General features: G+C 50.0%; 1 protein-coding gene across 4 annotated transcripts in view; it reads left to right on the top strand.

Annotated features, from left to right (window-relative positions):
- Window positions 1-20,718, top strand: part of LOC141732250 (uncharacterized) — a 135,715-nt gene that overhangs the window by 73,928 nt on the left and 41,069 nt on the right. The gene's annotated exons all lie outside the window — the stretch shown is intronic.

The following is a 20,718-nucleotide window of genomic DNA, read 5'->3' as shown; positions in this document are numbered from 1 at the left end:
CAAGCGTGTTCCTGAGCCCATAGCAATTACTGTGTGTTGAGCAGAGGGTATGGTTGCCAATAAATGGGAAAGCTGATGCTGAAACTCAACTTGTTTAGCTGCTTAGGTGCCGTGAGTTTCATTAACGTACGCATCCCGATTCCAGAAACAGATTTCACAGGGCCCGCTGAGGCAGAATTGCCTGTCTCTGCCGATTTGACAATGCACTGAGTAACTGTCTCACAACAGCATGTTTTCTGATGTGTAAGAAACAAAAAACAAAAAAAAAACCACACAAAAAAACCCAACCAAACAAAAAAAAAACACCTCCAGCAAAGCCCTAGATATCTCACTTTCAAGGAAGCTTTCCTTTATAATTTTTAAGATGCGTGGGCTAAGGGGTTGCTGTGGAATCTTTTCACGTCTTTCCATTCACTTAGAGCGCATCTCTGAGAGCCTGTTGGAAGACGCGCTGGGGAGATGCGGGATTAGATAGGAAACTGGATTAGCCCCTTAGGATTTCAACAATGTGGCTATGGTTTTAATATAGAAGATTTTTATTTAATACGCTTGTAGAAAAATGCAGTGTTGCATAGCTGAGGTCTGATTTTCCCACCCTGTTCTCTCCTCGATCCCGTTGCCTTGACTTTTTCCCACTCGAGTGATCTATAAATACAGAGCAGGTGCAGCGAGCGCTCCAGGATCATCACGGGCTGATCCGTGGGGAAGAGCTGGGTTTCAGCTCCCCCTATCCAGAGGCCTGTGGTGTCCCTTTCCCCCTCTCCCAGTACAGGCAGGTTAGGGGGGAGCAGGAGGAAAACTCATCCCCCCCTCCCTTCTTTCCCTGCACATCCTTGAGTCCTCTGGAGCAGCGCTGTCTTTCTGCCGCCTTCCCTGATAGGAGGTGTCGAATTTTAAACTGGGAATTCTCGACTCTCTGACCTTGCTGCAGCTCGGTCCTGCTCCCATCAGAGAGAAGAGGCTGCTGGGGATGGAGTCTGACCTGGCACGAGGTCTAATGCTCAATTAACACCGTCCTCGCGTGTCCTGCTGTCTCTGACACCATGTGAAGGAAGCAAAGACCTTGGCCTGCCTGTGCCAAAACCTTCAAAAAGGTTTTTCTGAGTTGAGTGAAGGTGTTAATCCAAGAGGGACAGTCAGAGCGCACGAGAGGACTGTGTAAACCCCAGGCGTCCCAAAGCAAATGAAGATTTGAACATAACCCTGCGCAGGAGCCTGATACCACTAAGCTAATACAATCCAGAAGGATTCAGATGACTATTCTTTAGCGTCCTGTGTCAACAAGCCCTTATTAGGTGTTGGGCAGGATCCTAGAAGCAGTTGATGAGCATATTCCATGTAGAGCAAGAAAGAGGCGTCCAGCAAGACAAGCCCCTGGCCCCCCCAGTGTTGCCAAGCCTCTGCTTTGCTGCAGCATCCTTCAGTCCGTGCCACACATTAGAGCAAAGACAAGAACCAGCTGCTTTCTACGATACGGTACCAAAATGGCATTCTTGGAGGCTGGATGTATTGATGGGTTGAGTGAGGAGGCTCTGCCACAGCTGGTGGGACTTGCGGTGGTACCAGCAGTAGGATTGCTGCTGTGTTGTGTATTTGTCACTTATTTCTGTCCATGTAACATGTGTTTCTTCGCTGTCGTGCCCCGCCTGGCCAGCAGGGAAGGGTATTTCATAATCCCTGGCCATGATGTCACCTGGCTGCAGTGACATGAGGAGGCACAGAGCAGCAAGAGCGAAACCAGTGAGTGTCCCGAAGCAGCAGGAAGGGACCAGGCTGCACTAGGGGTTTTTGTCAGCCCATTTGTCCTGCTCCGGCGAAGGCTCGGCTGCCAAAAAAATGTCGCAACAGATGAGGAGAGGGAGACGCGTACACAGCCCCCGGAGACTGGGAACGGGGTTTCTGTGGAAAAGCACAGGGAATGGGAAACATTCTGTGGAATGGCTTTTAGTTACACCCGTGGATGGGATGCAGTTTTGTATTCGTCAGGGTTTTGAGTGTGTACCTAGGATCAGAAGACCTAAAATCCTTTAAAGCCCAGATTTGGGTTTGGAAGGGTCAGGACCAGTGCTAAGAATTTCCCAGGTTTTAGGGATTGTAGAATCCCTTTCTGATTCCGGGATTCTGATTCAGAATCAGATTCCTGAACAGAATCCCCTGTTCAGATTGTAGAATTTGGGTCGGGATTCCCAACTGAAAGTTAATTTCAGCATTACAAAATGAATACTGGGGACATGCGTACGAGTTGAGGAGTGATTTAGCCGCATATTTGAGAATCACCGAGGATTTCCCACCGTTGTCGAGGCCAGAAGTGCAGTATCATTTAAGACAATGGTGGAAAACCTTCCGCTGGCGGGAGAGGGGGAGATACAGGCAGCCAGAGTGTGAAGGACAGGGCAAGAAGGTTAATTTACACTTTCCATGGTTTCAGGATGACTGAGTGATCAGGGATGGAGATTGTACATCAGCAGCATGAGGTAGGCAAACCTGGAGGTGGTGGGATAAAGGTTGTTGCCTGATATTTCCAAGGTGGACAATAACTTGAATAAATCCAAAAGCTTAACTAAGAGAACAAAGGAAGATGTAGCTGTTCAGGGAGAAATATGAGGTTCTCTAAGCAGTGAGGCGCTTTCTCAAAATGCTGGTTGAACCTCCATCACTTGGTAAATGAGGAGCAGGCGGAGAAGTTGTGCAAGAGCAGGGTAAGCAGGAGGCTCGCTTCTCTTCTCATGGGTGCAGAGAAACGCTGGGCTTCTTGGGAGCTTTAAACCACTTGGACCTGACTCCCTGACAAGTTCCCCAAACAGGAGAGTGCCACTGAAACCATTATTGGAAGGACTCGCAGCGTTTCCCGTCCGCGGGGCCCGTTGCCTCACCTTGGAGGAATGTGTTCGCTTCATAGCCGAGATAAACGGCCTGCTGTTTAAATGGAGTTTGTGTTGCAAACACCAAACTCTTGCTGCGGGACAAGAGTTTGGCATGTCTCCTGCTTTCCTGCTGCCTGCCGGGTGGGTCGGTGCCTCGCTCCGCCGATTCGGGGTCTGCTCTGCGGAGCTTGGATTTATTATTGGGGACTGGCCTCTGCTGTTGACTCGATGATTTCTGCTCTGATCTCAGAGGATAACTCTCTCCTAGGCTGGTCTCGGAGGGAACTTGCATTCCTTTCTTATCTCCCACCAGCATGAGTTATGCTCTCAAAAATTAGTCCTTATTTATTAGCGCAGCTCAGCCAAAAGCCATCTCCAGGATTTTCAGTTGCATGTGCAAAAATTCCACCTCCCTTCTCTTGCTCCCCGGGAGAGATTCATTAGGAATAACCTCACCTTTCAGGGAATTGGATGCTCCTTCAAGGATATTGACTTCCAAGAGGGTTGGAGACGGTGTCCCAAGGAGACATTGAGGTTAGTGTACTCCTCAGCTCATCTGTTTTCACTTAATGTAGCGCTGGAAGAGCCCCTGGAGAGCTGGGAAATAAACACAAGGGCCCTTATTTCTCCCTTAAGCTGTAAACTGAGGCGGTAAAGCCAGGATCCCAGGTACTCTGCGCTTTATTTCCTCCTTCCAGATTCAAAACAATCCGGAGAAATTCATAATCTGGTCCTGCTTATGGTGTTCCTAAACTAAGGAGAGGAGCGGGGAGCCTGACTGCAGCCCCACGGCAAAGCATCTGCCTCCTCCCCATCCGCCGGACCGAGATGGACGTGAAACTAAAATAAAACTAATGGCAGACCCAGCTGGACAAGGACAATTTTGGCTTCGGTTGAAAGGCGGAGGGAAGCCTCTGCGCTGCTGATGCACAGAGGTAAAGAATTACAAAGGCGATGGGAGGGACCGCAATCAGCAGGAAAAGCACAGAAAGAATCAGATGTATCATGATATCAAATAGCCCGAGAGGAGACACGTGATATCAGCAGCTCCCAGAGACCAAGAAATCACTAGAAAGAGGAACATCAATGCGGAGGTAGTTACAGTGTAATTAATAAAACCTGATAAAGCCCCATTTGTTGAGGCGAGCCGGCAAAACTCCGCTATCGCGGAGCTGCCATCTAGGAGCTGAAGTTATCGTGAAGGTAAAGCGGTCAGGAAACTAATCCCGGAGCAGGGATGCAGCAGGGTGTCTCTTCCCCTTCTCATGTGGTCCTCCGCTTGTGTAACCCCATCAGTTTGGGGGAAATTACTCTTGATTTCTGTATCCAAGAGGAGGGAAGTGGCCTCTTGAGGCAGGATCAGACCCTGCATTCGGCCTTACTCAAGGTGTGTGCAAACCACTCGGGGGATTTAAGTCCCTGGTTATATTCCTTGCTGACAGTCCCCCAGAAGACCTGCCTAGGGCTGTGTGGGTTTCCGTACCCATGGCTCCTGCTGCAATAATGGAGACTTCACAGAATCCCAGGCTGGCGGGTGTTGGAAGGGACCTTCAGAGATCACCCGGTCCAAGCCCCTGCCAAAGCAGGGTCATCCAGGGCGGGTTGGACAGGAACGCATCCAGACAGGTTTGGAATCTCTAGAGGAGACTCCACAGCCTCTCTGGGCAGCCTCTTCCAGTGCTTTGGCACCCTCAAAGTGAAGCTTTTCCTCATGTTGGGATGGAATTTCCTGTGTTCCAGTTTGTGCCCGTTGCTCCTTGTCCTGTCGCTGGGCACCACTGAGAAGAGTCTGGCCCCATCCTCTTGCCACCTGCCCTTCAGATATTGATAAGCATTGATGGGATCCCCTCTCAGTCTGCTCTTCTCCAGGCTGAACAGCCCCAGGTCTCAGCCCTTGGTCATCTTTGTAGCCCTCTGCTGGACTCTTTCCAGTAGTTCTTTGTCCATCTTGAACTGGGCAGCCCAGCACTGGACCCAGTGCTCCAGATGTGGCCTCACCAGGGCAGAGCAGAGGGGGAGGATGACCTCCCTCGACTTGCTGGCCATATTTTTTTGTTTTATTTTTGATGCACCCCAGGAGACCATTGGCCTTCTTGGCCACAAGGGCATGTTGTTGGCTCATGGGCGACTTGTTGTCCACCAGGACTCTCTCTGCAGAGCTGCTTTCCAGCAGGTCAACCCCTAACCTGTACTGGTCTATGGGGTTATTCCTCCCGGGGTGTAGGACCTTGTTGAACTTCATTGGATTCCTCTCTGCCCAACTCTCCAGCCTGTCCAGGTCTCGCTGAATGGTGGCACAGCCCTCGTCCTTGTCCGGAGGCTTGTCCTGGATGCGTGGTGTGTAATATCACGGGTTTCGTGAGGGGAGAGAAGAGATAACCAAGGGCAGAGATGTTGACCGCTTTAAGAAAGCGAGCAATTGTGAAGGGAAAGAAAAAACAACAATCCCTGAGCTGCCAAAAACTGTAAAACCCAGATTATTTGACCTGCACTTCACAGACAAGACATTTTTGATTCCAGTGCAAAGAAATATGGGCAAGACATCAAGTTACAAGCCAGAAATATCATGTAACCGGTAATGGCCCTTTATTGACATAGGAAGCGGGATGGTTTTGATAAAATGAGAGCCCACACAAATGATTTTCTGTGCATATAATTCACAAGGAACATTTTGAGGCGTTTTTTTGAAGGAATGTGGTTATTTTTCCCTGTGTTCTTTTTGCTTGTCCCATTATTAAGCAGAAAAGGAGTCGATCGCAGGAGGAGCTTTGGCATCCCCTTTGCTCAGGCAGGCTGTGCATTCCCTGCACCCCATGGCTTTCCCCTAAAAACCATCTGGTGGGTGCCCGGGTGGGGTGTAGATGGTGAAAAGTGCTTGAAATAGGTCTGTGTTTTGGGCCAGTTGTCAGACTTTGTCCTCTGCAGCGAGCATTTGTCAGGACAAAAAAAATACAAATGCCCTATTTCACTGCCGATAGGTAAAACGATAGCGGGATAGAATTCGTGGGATGCTTTTGGTAACGTCTTTATTTCGGAGGAGGCCGGGCTGGAAAATTTGGAGACGCTGATGCACGTCTCCAGCCCGTCTTTCCCAAGTTTGTGTTCTATGGTGCAAAGATAGATGGACTCGCTTTGCATTCTGTCCTCTTTATTTGCTGGTTTCTTGGGAATTCTTCCGTCTCGAAGCGGCGTCCCACCAGGCTGCTGGTCTGTTCGGCACCACGTGGGGAAGCAGGGGTCTAACGCTCGACGGCCGTGGGCTCACACTGAACCCAGCAGCCCCATTTCTGTGTCGCTGCCAGTTTTCTTCACCCATTTTTGAAATCAAACGGTTCGTGAAGACCTGAATTAATTTGGGGGCGGGGGGGGGGAAGCAAAGTATCATTAAACATGATTAATCTCTTGCTGCTGCCAGTCCCGCAATCATTTCTGGAATCTTACGGCTGGATTTGTAGACTGGATCCTTGAACTCTTTTGCAGACCGGCACCGCGCTAACGAGGTTGTTTGTATTCAGTTTCCTTCGCTTGCTTTGTTATTGTTGGTTTTGGGCAGGAGGATGTTGAAGTAAGAGAAATACGGGGGGAAAAGGTAAACAGGTCTGTAGGGGATTTGTGCTCCACGGTTACTTGGATGTGTGATGTTAGAAAGAAGTAAACTCTCCGAGTACCTTTATCTCCGAGTTTACAAATACAAATAAGTCCTACACAGAAACTTAGTACATGATGAAAGATTCAAATATACACAAGGAGAGTGTTTATTTGAACGTGCTCTCGGTTCCTCTGTTCGTGTTCGGCGGTGGCTGTTTCATTGTAGGAGGTCCAAAAACTTAACTCACCAAAAGAAGTGCAGTTTTGGAAACAGCAGGGAAGGGGCTGAGGCTATTTGTGGATCTGCTTTTCAGTTTCTTTATTCATTTTTTGGAAAGAGTTTGTTTTGGCTTGAACCAAACCAACCTTTTCCTGAGATCTTCATTTACCCAGCTCTGCTGCACAACCACGTACCAAGCCAACCTCAGTAAATTTCTCAGACTTTTTTTTTTTTTTTGCCCGGGGCTGTTTTCCTCTCCACAGACTTCCCGAAGCTCCACGGACAGGTTTCCCCAGGATTCTGCTGGGTTTGGAAATGGCGTGTTGAACTCTCCTCAATCTGCTGGGAACACTTTCTCCATGCTTAAGCCTCTGCTGCGTGTAAATTCCCAGGCCTTACGGATTATGCTGAGCTTTCACAGATGGACTTCGGAAGAGCCAGCGCTGGGAGCAAAAGCAACTGGAATTGGGGAATAGCCGTCTGGGCAGGGAGGGGGGTATGGACTGCGGGAGAGTCGACAGCGTGAGGTGGGGCAGTGCATCAAAGCAGGGCTGCGTGCTAAAAGATAATGAAAATTGTCTTTTATAAATAAGATTAGGGTAAGGATCTGGGTCGAAACGTCTCCATACAGAGTGGGTGGCGTTCTGGGAGTCTTAACGTCTTGGCCATTGGCGTTGAGCTGTGCTTCCAGTCCAAAGTCAGCCATCAGGAGCCAAATGCACCCTGCTCTAGGCTGTTCCTGGGGGCATTTGCCCCCCACCAGTCTCAGCTCCGACCTCTTCCCTCCCTCTCCGTGATTCCCTACTAACGATGAGCGTGTAGCATTTCCCATTTCATTTGCTCTCGGCTGCCCCCAGCACGCGCTGCCTTTGGTACCTACTCTAAAGGGCAGTCCCACAGCTGCAGGCTGCCCGTGGCCGGGGAGCTGCCGGGGCTGGCGTTAACTCCCCGCTACCTTCCTGACAAGCACGAGGCTCTTGCTGCTTTCCTTAGCTCGCCGCTTCCCCCCACCCCCCGAAGCTTTTCATGTCACAAAAGTGTCAGGATTTAAGACGGGCTCCTGCAGCTTCAAGAGGCACCTCTGTTTTTCTTCCTTCAGCCCCACAGACTATTTTGTCCCGCAGCGGTGGGGGGAGAGAAGGGGACCAAGGAGTATATGTGACATTGAGATACCTCCGGAGCAAAGCCGCGAGGGTTGTAGATCTATAGATTAAAGAGAGAGCGAGGGCCAAGTGCCAAAATGGTTGTGTCACTTGGAAGAGCCGGGGCCGGGAGCTGGGCTTAGCGGCACAAGTCTTTCCATTGCTGGTGACTCACTTGCTGACTCTTTTTTGGCTGCCCTCCTGGGCTGGAAGGGGCCAAGGGAAGAGCGAAGGAGCTGCCGACGGTGTAGAGCTCAGCGCCCTGGGCAAAGGGTGCTGCAGGAGAAGGGGCATCACGGGGGGATGCCAGTTGCGTGGTAGGGAAGGGTCTTGGTCCAGCATTAGGACTTCGCGGTGCTGCGTTACTGGTGGGACTAAGTCCGGGTTGCGTCTAGGAAAAAGGTTGAAAGCTTAATTTCTTGTTCTCCATGAGAAACTGGGAATTGGTGGAAGCCGCGTCCGCTAGGAAAAAGGAAAAAGATGTTTCAAAAACACTTGACGCAGGTCACGAAATCTGCAAACTTTACGATAATTTTCCTTTTAGGTATTTTGGACCTGTCTTTCCCTATCTAGTCCTCAAGATGCCATATAGGACGACTCTGCCTTTTCTCTTCGTTCCCCTGTTGCTGCTCTGTGTTTCAGAGGGAGAATATTGCACATGGCATAAAGGAATTGGCTCTCGGCACTCGCCACTGATCACATCTGCGTATGCAGAAAGAGAAGCTGTTTCCGCTCGCTGTATTCCAGCGGAACGGACTTAATAATACCGTCTGAAAAGCTTAAATGCAGCTTGTCTGTGCAAAGAGGTTTTTAACGCTGTGCTCTCTGGCGAGACACCTGAGATAGTACCTGTGCATCTTCTGCCTCGTGCACCTGCAGAACGTGGGGGTTTTCAGAGGGTAATAAAATCAGAAGTATTTTTTGTGTCACTTCAAAAATAAGCTTAAAATCTGCGCTTTGGTTTAGGCTGTGCAAATTTGGGAGTAAGGAGTTGAAAGAATCGGAATGACACCGCTGTTTGTTTTGGTACGAAATGCCAGTTTTTTTTTCTTTTTTGACAACAGATGAGCTTTCAGGTTTGGTTTTGCTGAAGGGAAGGAATTTTCCCTTTTCAAAGTGTCTTTCCGTTTTGTTTGTGGGGTGGTTTTGGTTTTTGTTTGTTTGGTTTTGGTTTTTTTTTCCACTTGGAGGAAATGGGGAGAAAAGTAGGAGGAAAAACCAATTCTGGTGAAACTATTTCTGTAGGGGAAGAAAAAAAAAAACAAAAAACAAACCACAGACGTTTGACCAAAGTGAAAATTCCCTTTTGGCAACCTCCCGCGCGGCAACGGTGCCCGCGCTCTCCAGGTGGCAGCTCCCTGGATCCATCCCTCTGATCCTTTCTTTGCCGACATCTGGTCCGCAGCCTCCCAAGTCAACAGAAGTCTTGCCATTAATTTCCGAGGCTTTCAGATAATGTTCTGTATGCGTGCAAACTAACGTGAGCGTTAAATATCCTGTTAAGTCTGCTTGGCTTTTTCCAACAAACGTGTCATTTAAATAACCTAATTAAATGAAGTCCTTTCATTTTAGATGATGTTTAGATGATGCATATAATTGCCCTGAGAGCGCAGCTGTCCAGCTGGCGGAGAGGTTATAAAAGATGTAAAACATTTTAATAAAAACAAGACCCTCCTCGGGTTTGGACTCTGGAGCTGGGATGGAAGGCCAGTGCCTTGCGCATGGCTTAAAACCAGCCGTAGGCAAGGTGGAGCTGTCAGGGATGCTCGGATGGCAGAAACCCCTCTCTGACCTCTTCTGTCTTGAATTTTGGCTCGTTGCACCATGTGAAGCTTGGACCCGTGGGATGTTAAAGGGGTTTATCTCTCTTGGTTGGCACCTCAGTGCAGGACAGTCGGGGAATGGAGGAGTCCTGCTGCTTTTGCACCTCGTGCCTGAAGTGATGGGTGGGCCCTGGAGTCCTCCTTGCCCAACCACCTTGGAAAGAACCTTTCTGGGATGCAGGAGGTGGCCAGTCATCTTCTTGCCCCTACCTTGGAGACACAGCCTGCACAGAGGAGGATGGACAAGTGCTCCTTGCCATGTCCCGCGGCCTGTCGAATGGCTCTTGGCTCCTTCTTCCCTCCACCCCCTCCAATGCATCCATCTGCGGAGCAGAGCACTGCGAGGAGCGTTTCCCTCTGCGAGGCAGGAGTGTCTTTGGGAAGGGGCCAGCTCCATGTGTATAATATTTCCATTAACTCAGGGAGCGAAACCCTCGGGCTCGGGGCCCAGGCCGTGCTGGAGAGGCGGCGGAGCTGGAGTGACGGTGCTTGTCTATCACCCAGATGTCAGCGGGAGGACGGGGAGACCCCAGCGTTGGAGGCTCACGCCCGCTTTGGTAGTGGCGATGCCTTCGCAAGGTGTGGTGGGGCGGCATCAGCCTGAGCTTTTCCTGAGCTCAGCGTGGGGCAGGGGGATGTGGGCTTTGCTAAGGGCGCTCCAAGTGCTGCCAGCTTCCCTGCACGGCCCTGCCACCGCGGGGCACCTGCTGCCACCCCTTCTGGGGCTGGCACAGCAGGGAGGTGGCAGCAGCTCCCCGGCTCGGTGGAATTAGCTAGAGCCCCTTCTCTTGGGTGTGCGGAGAAGGCACATCTGGCCAGCAGGGACACGCGTTTCCAGGACCCTCTTCTCTGCTCTGTGAGTCCGTCCCAACCGGAGCCAGAAATCCTTCGCCCTGGAGACTTGCTGTGCTGACACATCCGCTCTGGCCACAACAGAGCAAATTCTGCCGCCTTTATTTTTTTATTTTTTTTTTTAATCCAGCTTCAAGCCAGAAAGCTTTTAGCGTTTCCCTCTTCCAAAGAGTTTGGGCCACGTCAGATCCTGTGGGCATGGTGGCCGTTGTCTTCTGTCCTCCCCATGCGCACCAAGAGCCTTGGAGAGGGATGCAAGTGGGACAGGTCCCCTCTCCAGCTAAAACAAGTGAGATCCCACCCAGTTAACGCCAGTGAAGCGTCCCTGCTTCCTCGGAGGAGAAATATCTCCCCACCCAGCATGGGACTCCCCTTTCCTGCTCCATCTCGGGGTCAGGAGTGCCCACCAAGGACTGCTTCTCCTGTAAACCTTGACCAATTTTGTCCATGCTCGGGCGCTATTTGAGCCCCCCAGTGCCTGGGCTGCAGGAAGATGATCCCGGCAGAAACCCTCTGTGCTGTCACTTCCACTTACAGATCACGGTGGGGATGTTGCTGTGATGGTGAACAACAAGTTTTTGGCCATGTTGCCACCTGGGGTAGACGTGGGTCTGCAAGAGGGACCTTTCCCTGTCTGGCAAAGCCCCCTGGAGCCCTCCGGGAAAGGACGGCCGAGGCGATGTTGATGCTCTCCCCCCTGCCTTTTTTGCAGCTCGGGTTGTTTTATTTTTCCTCTTGCCCCCTCTTTCCCGCAGCACAAAAGGACATTCTTGTACCAAAGTATTTTTTTCCGCATATTTCTAGCGTGAGCAAAGCAAGGAGGGGTGAGGGCAAGGAAGGAGATAGGGGGGTGGGATCGAAAGGTTTGGGGAAAAAATCTCACACAGGGCTTAGTTTACAAGGGACAGCTGAGCGTATAAACTCTGTCTCCAAAGAGGGTCGTTAGGAGCTTTTCTGGCAGCGTTTTCCCCTCCTACCCCCAACCTCTGGCTAAGCTGTTTTGAGGGAAAACAGAGGAAGGGAAAGGGGGGGGGAGCATTGTTGAATGCTCCAAAAATCAGACCTCAAAAAAGAAAAAAAATCCGCCCCCTCCTAAAACTCCCTGACAGACGCAGCAAGGCTCACTGAGCTGAGCAAATAACCCAGGGCGAGTGGGCTGGGGGGCTCTGGGATGTGGGCAAAGCGGGGCCGGTTTTGGGGTCTTCTGCATCCCGAGACGTCATGATTTTGTAGGGTAAATGGTCCCAAAGAGGGAGAAATGTCCTCCTCGGAAAATGAGCCGGTTGGTGGATGCGGAGGTGTTCAACTGGGCACTGAGCACTGAGCACCCATAAAATTCACGGTAAATCCCCATCCCCAACAGTTCTCCTCTGGTGGACCCATCCATCGCCTTTGGTGCCTCGGGACAGGGGTTTTAGGCGGTGTTTTGGGCACACAGAGCAGAGGGTGGGTGCCAAGGCAAGAAGATGCCATTCCCGGCGGATTGCTTCTAACCCCACCTCCCTCTTCGTCTCCCTGTACTTTTCTTATCTGTGGTGTGGCTAAGGATCTTGATAGTTGAGTAACAGGGATTACGGTACCAAAATCGGCAATCTCTCGGTGGTTTTTACAGACGTGGAATGGAAAATTCAATTTCTGGGATGCGGAAGGCTTTTGCTTTCTGCAAGCCCTACTCATAAAATCCAGCGATGCCAGCTTGCCTCGCGTTAATACCAGACTATTTCCTATCCTCGGGCTATGGGAAGCGAAAGGCCTGGGGTTCGCGCAGGACTTTATCCCTAATATTGATACTCTCTGTGGATCTCGGCGAGCCTGTCAGCCTCTTAGGATAAAGTTCACTTTCAGGCCTGTTGTCCCAGTGGCTAACTGGGGGGAAGCAGGGAGGGTGCGGTGGGGTTTGGACCCTCCCCGGCTGCTGCCCTGACCATCACCTGTACCGAACATCTTCGAAACTTGTTAATACAGGGCAAAACCTGATTTTTTTTAATTTTTTTTTTTTTGCGAGGTGTCGCGCCGTAACGTGTTTTCATCCTGTCCCAAAAACAACCCGTTTCTAAATCTGCGTTTCATTTGCATCCTGCGTCGGTGCGCACGCAGGTATGTGTGCGCTGCCTCAGCTGCGGCACAAGTGCTTATTAGAAACACACTGGCCGTGAATTAACGGCCCCATACACATGTATCTCTCGTTAAACGCTACGGGGTGGAGGTAGGGATCGTTGCCTTGGGCTCTCTCTGTGAGATCTCTCAGCACCCTACGCAATAAATATGTTTTTAATAAGCAGTCATTAATGACCGGACAATAACAGCTTTATTAAGCTTAAATTAAAGACATGCTTGGGAACCTTAATCTGAGACTATATGGTGTAATGGAATATACTGGAATTCGGCTTTTTTTCTTTTTTTTAAGGCTTCTTGCAAGGAAGTATTTGCAAGCTGGAGCGGGGAATAAGATGCATTCCCTGATCCTGATCCTACCCTGGGATCTTCCTACGTTTGAGTGGAGCATCCTTTGGAGGAGGGATGCAGTGGAAACAGCCCCTGTTTCATGGCGAGGGTCAGAAGGAAAACTGACCGAGGTTGCTGCAATATTGTGTAAGACTTGCTTGCGATAGGAATTTGGGAGGAGGGAGAGGCGGCTTTAGCCCCTCTGTCCTGCCCACGGAGTGAAACAGCCTCTTCCCCTCTGTTCCCCCTGTGGCATCCGAGGGAGGGAGGCTCCGTCTCCCCCCGCTGCCGCGTGCCGCAATGCCATGTCAGGTCCCCACTTCGCAGTCGCGGCTCCGTGGGTGGGCATCGCACGCAGCCGGCCTTTTCCACGCCGCTCTAATTCCTTCTGGGGGCCGCGACTCCTTGAATAGCCCCGTAAGGGCCATAGCACTGAAGACTTTCTACTGCTGCTTAACCCCTGCCTACCGAAATCCTGGGGGTGACTCGTGCGTGTGTCTTTGCAGGAGTTTTTTTGCCTCCTGCATCCTCTCGGTTGTCCTCACGTTTAGTAAGCGGTGGGGATGGAAAGCAAGCCCGTGCATGGCTTTGTGGCTGTGGGGAGCAGGCAGGGACGAAGGGTGCCAAAAAGGAATCCCACTCTTTGTTAGATGATGACAAAACCATGGTAAAATAACAATAACGCCTGGGCACAAATATCCGAATTACATTAAGTGCAGGGGTTTGGCTGGAAAAATCTCAGGACAACCTACAACAAAATCCCAAGCCATTGGAAAGCCATTACCGTAGCCTTTCCCACCGCTGTTTTGCCACCCCTACATTCTCCTGGCCGCCCGGTGACTGCTGAGCTCTGCAATTTGCTGTCTTAACTGGGTTACTTAAATGGGTAAACGGCTTTCTTTTGCATTATCTTCCTGACACAGCTTGCTCTTGCAAACTGGTTTTCAAGCCTGTAACCACCAGCTCCGCTCCTTCCCGGGAACATCCAGCTCATAAATGCAATGAGTTGCGTCTCCGAGCGCTCTGTTTGCTTTGATGGACCTGGTTTTGGAGACGGTCCAGTGCAGGTAAGCTCAGACCTCGCCTGTAGCCGGATCGTACCCGGTGTCCCTGCACCGAAGGGCAGTCGGTGAAAGGCACGACAGGATTGCTGGAAAAATGCCTCGGCGTCGGTGTGAATCAGACCTTCCGCTCAGCCCAAAGCGTGGGACTTGCATCAGCTCTGTTCCCTTAAATCGGCTTAACGTGTCCCGCTGACCTGAACCCCTTGAACTCCCTCTGCTCCTCTCCCGCTGCCTTGGAATCCTCCGAGCCCCAGCTGCGTCCCCAGCCAGCCCTTGCCGCCCTCTTCCCGCTTCCCTTACCAGCCGGGCTGTCCTGCCTCTCTCTCCTTGCTTCATTCACTCTCTGGCTCTTTCTCTTTCAATTTATTTTTGAGAATTGGCATCATTCCCAGTTCTCCCTATTCCCCCTCTAAGTGGATGGCCATCTCGGGGTGTTTTAAATACAGGTTGTACTTACTATAACTCTTAAGAGCACGCGTTGCGCACAAGCACGTACGAGCACAGGTCTGATTTCTTCAGGGATGCTCTGAAATCAGTGAAATGATGCTGTGGGATGAGAACCGGGCTGCGGAGCCGGCTGTGGCTCTGCCTTCGGACGTCTCTGTCTTAGAACTGGACAAAATGAACCAGATTCCACCCCGAATTTGTCAGCTCCTTGCCAGGGATGAGCAGGATCCAGCAAATAAGGATTTTGCCGCGGAGTTGGCTCCCTGAATATTCCGCTTTACGATGGGAGATGTTTCTGCTGAATATTTCAGTGTTCGATGGGGGGGGGGGGGGGGGGGGAAGCAAGCTGTGATTCCTTTTTTTTTTTTTTTTGAGGTGGTGAAAACAGCAGAAAAGAAAACCATTTTTTGCTGAAGCTATTTGTATTGTTTTTTGGGGCTGGACTTTGGGGATATTCCTAGTGTTAGAGTGAGGTGGAGTTTATTTGCGCGAGTTCCGGGCTTGAAACTGGGCTGAGTTTTGCTGCTGTGTCTAAGATGCGCTGTGTCTCCGTGTTTACCACTTTAGTGCCGGCTAAAAATAGGGATGTTTTTAGGTACTGCTGTAGCCCCCAACACCGCTGGTGTCTTGTGGATGTTTAGACTTCTGTATACGAAGCAGGCAAAAAGGCTCTTTTCTTCAAAGCCTATTCAACAGGCAAAACAAACTTCCCACCTCTGCGTTTTACAGGCTACTTACTCCAGACATGATAAATATTTGGGTCGGGCAGAAAAGCCGGAGCTGTGGAATGGCATCCCTAAAATAGCGAGCACAAGGGTTTTGTTAAGTAGACGTGGTGTTAGACTGGTCTCGCTCCTGCTCTTCTGAGCCACCTAGAAAAGCAAGGAGATAACAAAATAAATATTTTTACGTGAAAGCATCCTGATGGCTGGGGGTTTCCCCCCCGCTTTGGATTGTATTCCTGATCAATGGGAGTTTAGTGAGGCTCTAAAGTATCAGCTGGAGGCTTCAAAGAGATCAAAGCCCCCTGTGCTGGGTGCTGTGCACATACCATAAAATCCTTCTCCCTGCACTGAAGAGGGAAAAGGGAAGAGGAAAAAGGGAGTTTTTCAGCCGCTTTCTCATCCCACCCCAAGCCTGGAAATCCCGTTTTAGTCGTAGGAGGTGACCGAGCCTGTGCAAAGAGTTGCTGCCTGCTGGTTCGAAGGATGCCAGGGCAGGGGCTGGCTTCCGCGTCACCAGCCCTGGGCAGAGACGCTGAGTGGCAACGTCCTGGAGCGTGAAAACGCTCCCGCAGCCTGTCTCCAGGTATCTCAGTAAGGCCAGGCACCAAAATAACGTAACAGGGGAGGATAACTGGTTTGTGAGGGTGTCTCTCTTTGCGCATCCATGCACGTGCTTTAGGGGTGTCTTTAGGGGCATCCTCAAAGTAGGAAGAGCTGCTCCAGCCTTCTGGATTTCGCTTGGGTTTTGCTAGCGCAGCTGTAAAATGCCCAGCCCAGAAAGAGCAGGTTGTGTTTAAGGGTTTGATGCTGGAGTTGGGGTGAACTTGAGCAAGGCTGAGCTTTAGAAGCCCTTCTCCTTCACACAATCGCTTTCTCATGACAGCTTGCAATAGGGTTTCACTTAGCACTAATCACTCCGTTCCCTCCAGAGCAAGAAGTGTTGTGCAAGCCATCGGGTCAGCCCGCGGGGCACGGGGTATCAGGGATATCGTATTTAAACATGAAACTAGCAGCTTCTTCCCATGTAAACGTGCTGAAGCGCTTTGCAGAAGCTGGACCCATAGTGTAAGGATGTCTGAGCAGAGGATGGAGATCGTGGACCTCAAAACAGAGCAGGAGGAGAGACAATTGGGGGCTGGGCTGTAATTACCTACCTGCCTGTCCCTTAAACATCTCCCCCGTGCAGAGCTGGAGTTTAAAGCCCTCAACAGAAGGGAACCTCCTAAAGCAAAAACAACGTTGTGAATCCTGGTGGGACTCAAACCTTTGGCTCCAGCGTGTCTAGGGACTGAAAAGCTGATGATTAGATAACTGTAAACCATCCTTATTTTACAGCTCGTGCTGGCTTTGATCAGAATGGGAATGAAGCACACCAGGCTCCTGGGGCGGAGAGGAGAAACGGTTTTGTGATTAAACAAAGTCTGGGATTATTGCAGCTGAAGCGCCCAACCCTGCCGCAGGGTTTGCTTCTGGTCTTGGGCAAGTCTCTGACTCCCTCAGTGCCTCAGTTTCCCCAGCTGTGGTGCAGAGAGTAATGTGAAGAGCCTCTCGGGTGCACCTTGCTCTGAACGGGGTCAGTGGGCAGTGGGAACCTCCAGCACTCCTACAATTTCAATTAAATTTGGTGTCTGTAAGGGTTTTAGAGAGCTCGTAACCTGCCATCTCTTGGCTGATGGCGCCCAGGGCTGCAGCGGTTTATGTTGCATGTTGTTGGACCTCCTTGCATGGAGGGCTGGAGGTGGGGTGGCCCTTTTGGACCCCAGAGCCTTTGGAGAGGAAAGCCAAGGCTGCCGCAGGAGGCCGGGTGGGCTGAACCCGGCCATGGGTGCCTCCTAAACCCTAATCCTGGCTCTGGTACCGACTCGCTCCATAACCATGTGTCTCAGTTTCCCCATCTGCAAACACCTACCCACCTCTCCAGGATGCCACCAGGAGCTGATGGGTTCCTTGCTGGTGAAATACAATGGTCCTGTGCCCACAGGTCCCTGCTCCAGCCCTCCTTCCCCAGCACGGCTGCCCCTTTACTCGGGCAAAGATGTCGGGTGCTGCCACCCCGCTCCTCCCCGGACTTCTCCTGTGCTGTTTTCCCTTTGGATCGGGAGTTCGGTGAGAAGGAAAGACCTGGGTAGGTCAGATATCTCTATCCTGTCTCCAGTGGGGATAAACTGCAGGGTTTGCTGGTGCCTGAGCACCCGGGTTGTTTGCTGGGGGCTGTTCCCAGCCAGATCTGACCCTCGCTGATGCTCCTTTGAGGACACAACTGGGAGCTTCTGCACCCCTGCAAGGACAAACTTAAAAACAAGCTGCAGCCACTTTGCCCGAAAGAACTGGGACAGACCTGCAGTGAAAACATGGGAGACTGAGACTGGGAATAGGGGAGGAAAAGGGACAAGAAAGATGTTTAAGTGTTTTATTACTTATTTTTTTTCTCCATACCCAAACCAGTGATCAGGATTTTTCTGCTGTTTGGCTCTAAATTAAGTAAAAAAAAAAAAAAAAAAAAAAAAAAAAAAAAAAAAAAAAATCCCCCAAGTTGGGATTGTTTCTGCCCATGATGCCCTTAAAGTGTTGACTGAAAGCTGGTCCCATCCCTCACATGCAGCAGAAAGCCCAGAAATGGGAAGATGGGACAAGCAGCAGGAAGGAGAAGGGAAATAAGAATGGAAGAGAAAAATGGGATTTAACCAAATCTGAAGCTGGTCAGGGTGGGAGTGAAATCCACACACAGCTCCAGCCCCATCCGAGCCTCTTTGATATCTCCTGGTGCTGATGTCCTTATCGCCAGGAAAGATATTTTTCTTGTTTCCTGCCTTGCGAAATGCTCAGAAAGTCCATCTTTGTCTAAAGTGGTCTCCAGCCGGGGCTGCTGTGTTTTGCCCGGTTGCTAAGCTTGTCTCATGCATGGTTAATGCTTGATGAGATCATGGTGCCATTTAGCATTTCGTGGATAATTCAGGATTATTCATTAACAAAATCGAGAACAAACAGGTGTATTCATGGGCTGCCTTCACGGCAAGAAGGAAAAACAACAACCTTGGGAAATGGCATGAATTATTCAGGGAGCCCAAAGCGCTGCTTGAGCTGAGGGGAGCTTCAGGCAGTGGTGGAGATGGAAATTTGTTTTTGGAACAGCAGAATCTAAAGCTTTTTATGCCATTAACCCTGCAAACGGGGGGGGGTTTTAATCAATCTTGGTGAAGATAGCCTCCTGTCCCGTAATAACAGAGCGCTAGGAAGAAGGGTTTAGAGAAAGGCCGTGTGTTTATATTACGTGGTGGGTTAGTCCGTGCAAAAGCCGGGGAGTTGGAGAGCAGTACGGGGTCTCTTGGTGCCCACAGCATCTCTGTACTCACAGAGGTCTCGTCCTTCCTCCTCTGCAAGGGGCTGGGCTGTTTTCTGTCTGATCAGGCAGAAGGTGTGAAATGAAGCCAAGAAACCTTTCAACAGCTGCCCGTTTTGGGGGTAGACGTTGGTGTCAGCCTACGTGGTCGCAGCGGTCCCTCTCGTTACTGCCTGCAAATGGCACAACTGGGCCCAAATGTTCTTCTGGGGCAGGTCGCACCTCTGTGGGGACAAACTGTCCTTGTCATGTGCTCCAATGGGCTTGGAAACATAGTCCTGCTCAAGCATTGCCTTTGGATCCTTGCCCAAGCCATAGTCCTCTGTGTCTCTGGTCTTCTGTAGATGCCTGAATGCAAAATCAGCGTCCACGTGCCCAGGAAAAATGTTCACTTGTGATGCGTCCAGAAAAAAGAACACATTGAGTTTTGCTGGAAAAGGGAAAAAAAAAAAAAGATGTTAGTGACCCAAACTTGATCATTCTCTGCTCAGAATGGAATTTCTCAATGTTCAGGTCTTGGCCTTTTTGTTTTCCAATCAAACAAGCATTCAAGGAACTTTCAATGAGACTTTCAAGGAAATCAGATGGTGTTTCTGTGAACTTTCTCCATTTAAATGAAAGCACAATCTTCCCTTGGAAAAACGATTTGAATGGGCATTTTTTCAAGCTGTCCGAGCAGGGATTTTTGTCGTTTAGCCTGAAGGGAGGAAGCTCAGTAGAAAAAACATAGAGCAAAAGCAGAGCCTGGGGACTCCAGGACAGCGGAGCATTATCAGAGACTGTAATTTATGCAAGAAACTTGAATTTAACGCCTTCAGTGGGTGTTAAATTGTCCCAGTGTTGTGTTTGCTGGACCATTCAGGTGGGTACGTATAAATCCCCGGGGCAAATCCTAACCTGGGGACGCGGAAGCTTTGCCGTGCGCATCCCCTCTGGCTTGATTTGAAGAGGTGGGCTATTCCTGGGCCGTGAACGCTCGCAGAGTCTCCCTAAAAATGCTGTTCAGTTGGATGGATGTACGGGGAATGATCCAGAAAGGGCCATTTTATACACCGGAGCATGGGTCTGCAGCTCTCCCGTGCGAGGGACCACACGCCGATCTCATCCTCCGCAGCTGCCCGGGGTTATTCAGAGCTAAGTGGTTTATTAAATATAGAGGCTGGAGATGCTTAAATTTTCAGCTCTGTTAGGTGGACCCTACTTCTTCTTGTCACCGTTATTTTTTTTCCTTTGGGAGAAGCAGAAGGGAAAAAAAAAAAAAAAACTTTCACCCCATGGCAGGGACTAAGGTATGGGGCAGCTCGTGTCTAAGGACTCGTCATTTCTTCTTCTAATTCAGGCTATCGGAAGGTTTTATTTAAATTGGTGTTTTGCACATCATCTGCGGGAGGCAAAAGTCTCCCTGAAGTGGAAGGAAGGGAGGGAAAAATGTGCATTAAGGTCCTTCTCACGGCTGGACTGTCTTCCCTTCGGAAGGGAGAATCCAGCCCTACCAGTGAAGTTCTTGGGCAACCCCCTTCACCACGTCCCGCTTTGAAGTTTAAATAAACCTTCGAAGCTTTATCTGCTGAAACACGTTCCCCAAATCGCTTCGCTCCGTGGGGCTGGCGTGTGGTTCCCCGGTTCTCGCTGGAAAAATGACTGCAGCAAGGGAAGGGGGGGGGTGTCTGTGTTTCTCCAGGCGCCTCTATTTTAAATGCAATTTGTGCAGGGACAGACGCTGAAACAAAAGCGAAATAAAAAGTTCTTTCCAATACCTTTTCTTCACAAAGTATATTTATGTGACCCCAACGTGTATGTGCTCTCATTAGAGTCAGGTTAACTTTTTTTTTTTATTTTGACAAATAGTAAATTCACTAAAAAATGTGGCGGAGAACTGACTCGCAAATACCAGTCTAATTTGGCAAGTATGTTTTGGCCAGAAAGGAGTAATATTTTTTTTTTTTGATGGAGAAATGTTTTGCTTTGACGTTTTTCAAAATAAACCCTTTTGACCTTTCTTTCTGTATAGGGGATTTTCAAAAAAATGACCAAACTAAGAGAATAAAATGTTCTGCTGAACTGAAAGAATAAGCTACCAAATGAAAAGAATGAATCAAAGTGAAACAGAACGCTGTTTTCAATCAGCAAAAATATTAAGTTGACCCAAAGTGGGTTGTTTTGTTTATATTTGGTTTTTTTTTTTCCTAAAAGCTCTCCAAAGAGTCA

Source organism: Larus michahellis, chromosome 17 (assembly GCF_964199755.1).
Source record: "Larus michahellis chromosome 17, bLarMic1.1, whole genome shotgun sequence".
NCBI lineage: Eukaryota > Metazoa > Chordata > Aves > Charadriiformes > Laridae > Larus > Larus michahellis.
The sequence above is the reverse complement of the archived record's forward strand: the minus strand, read 5'-3'. Positions and strand labels throughout refer to the sequence as shown.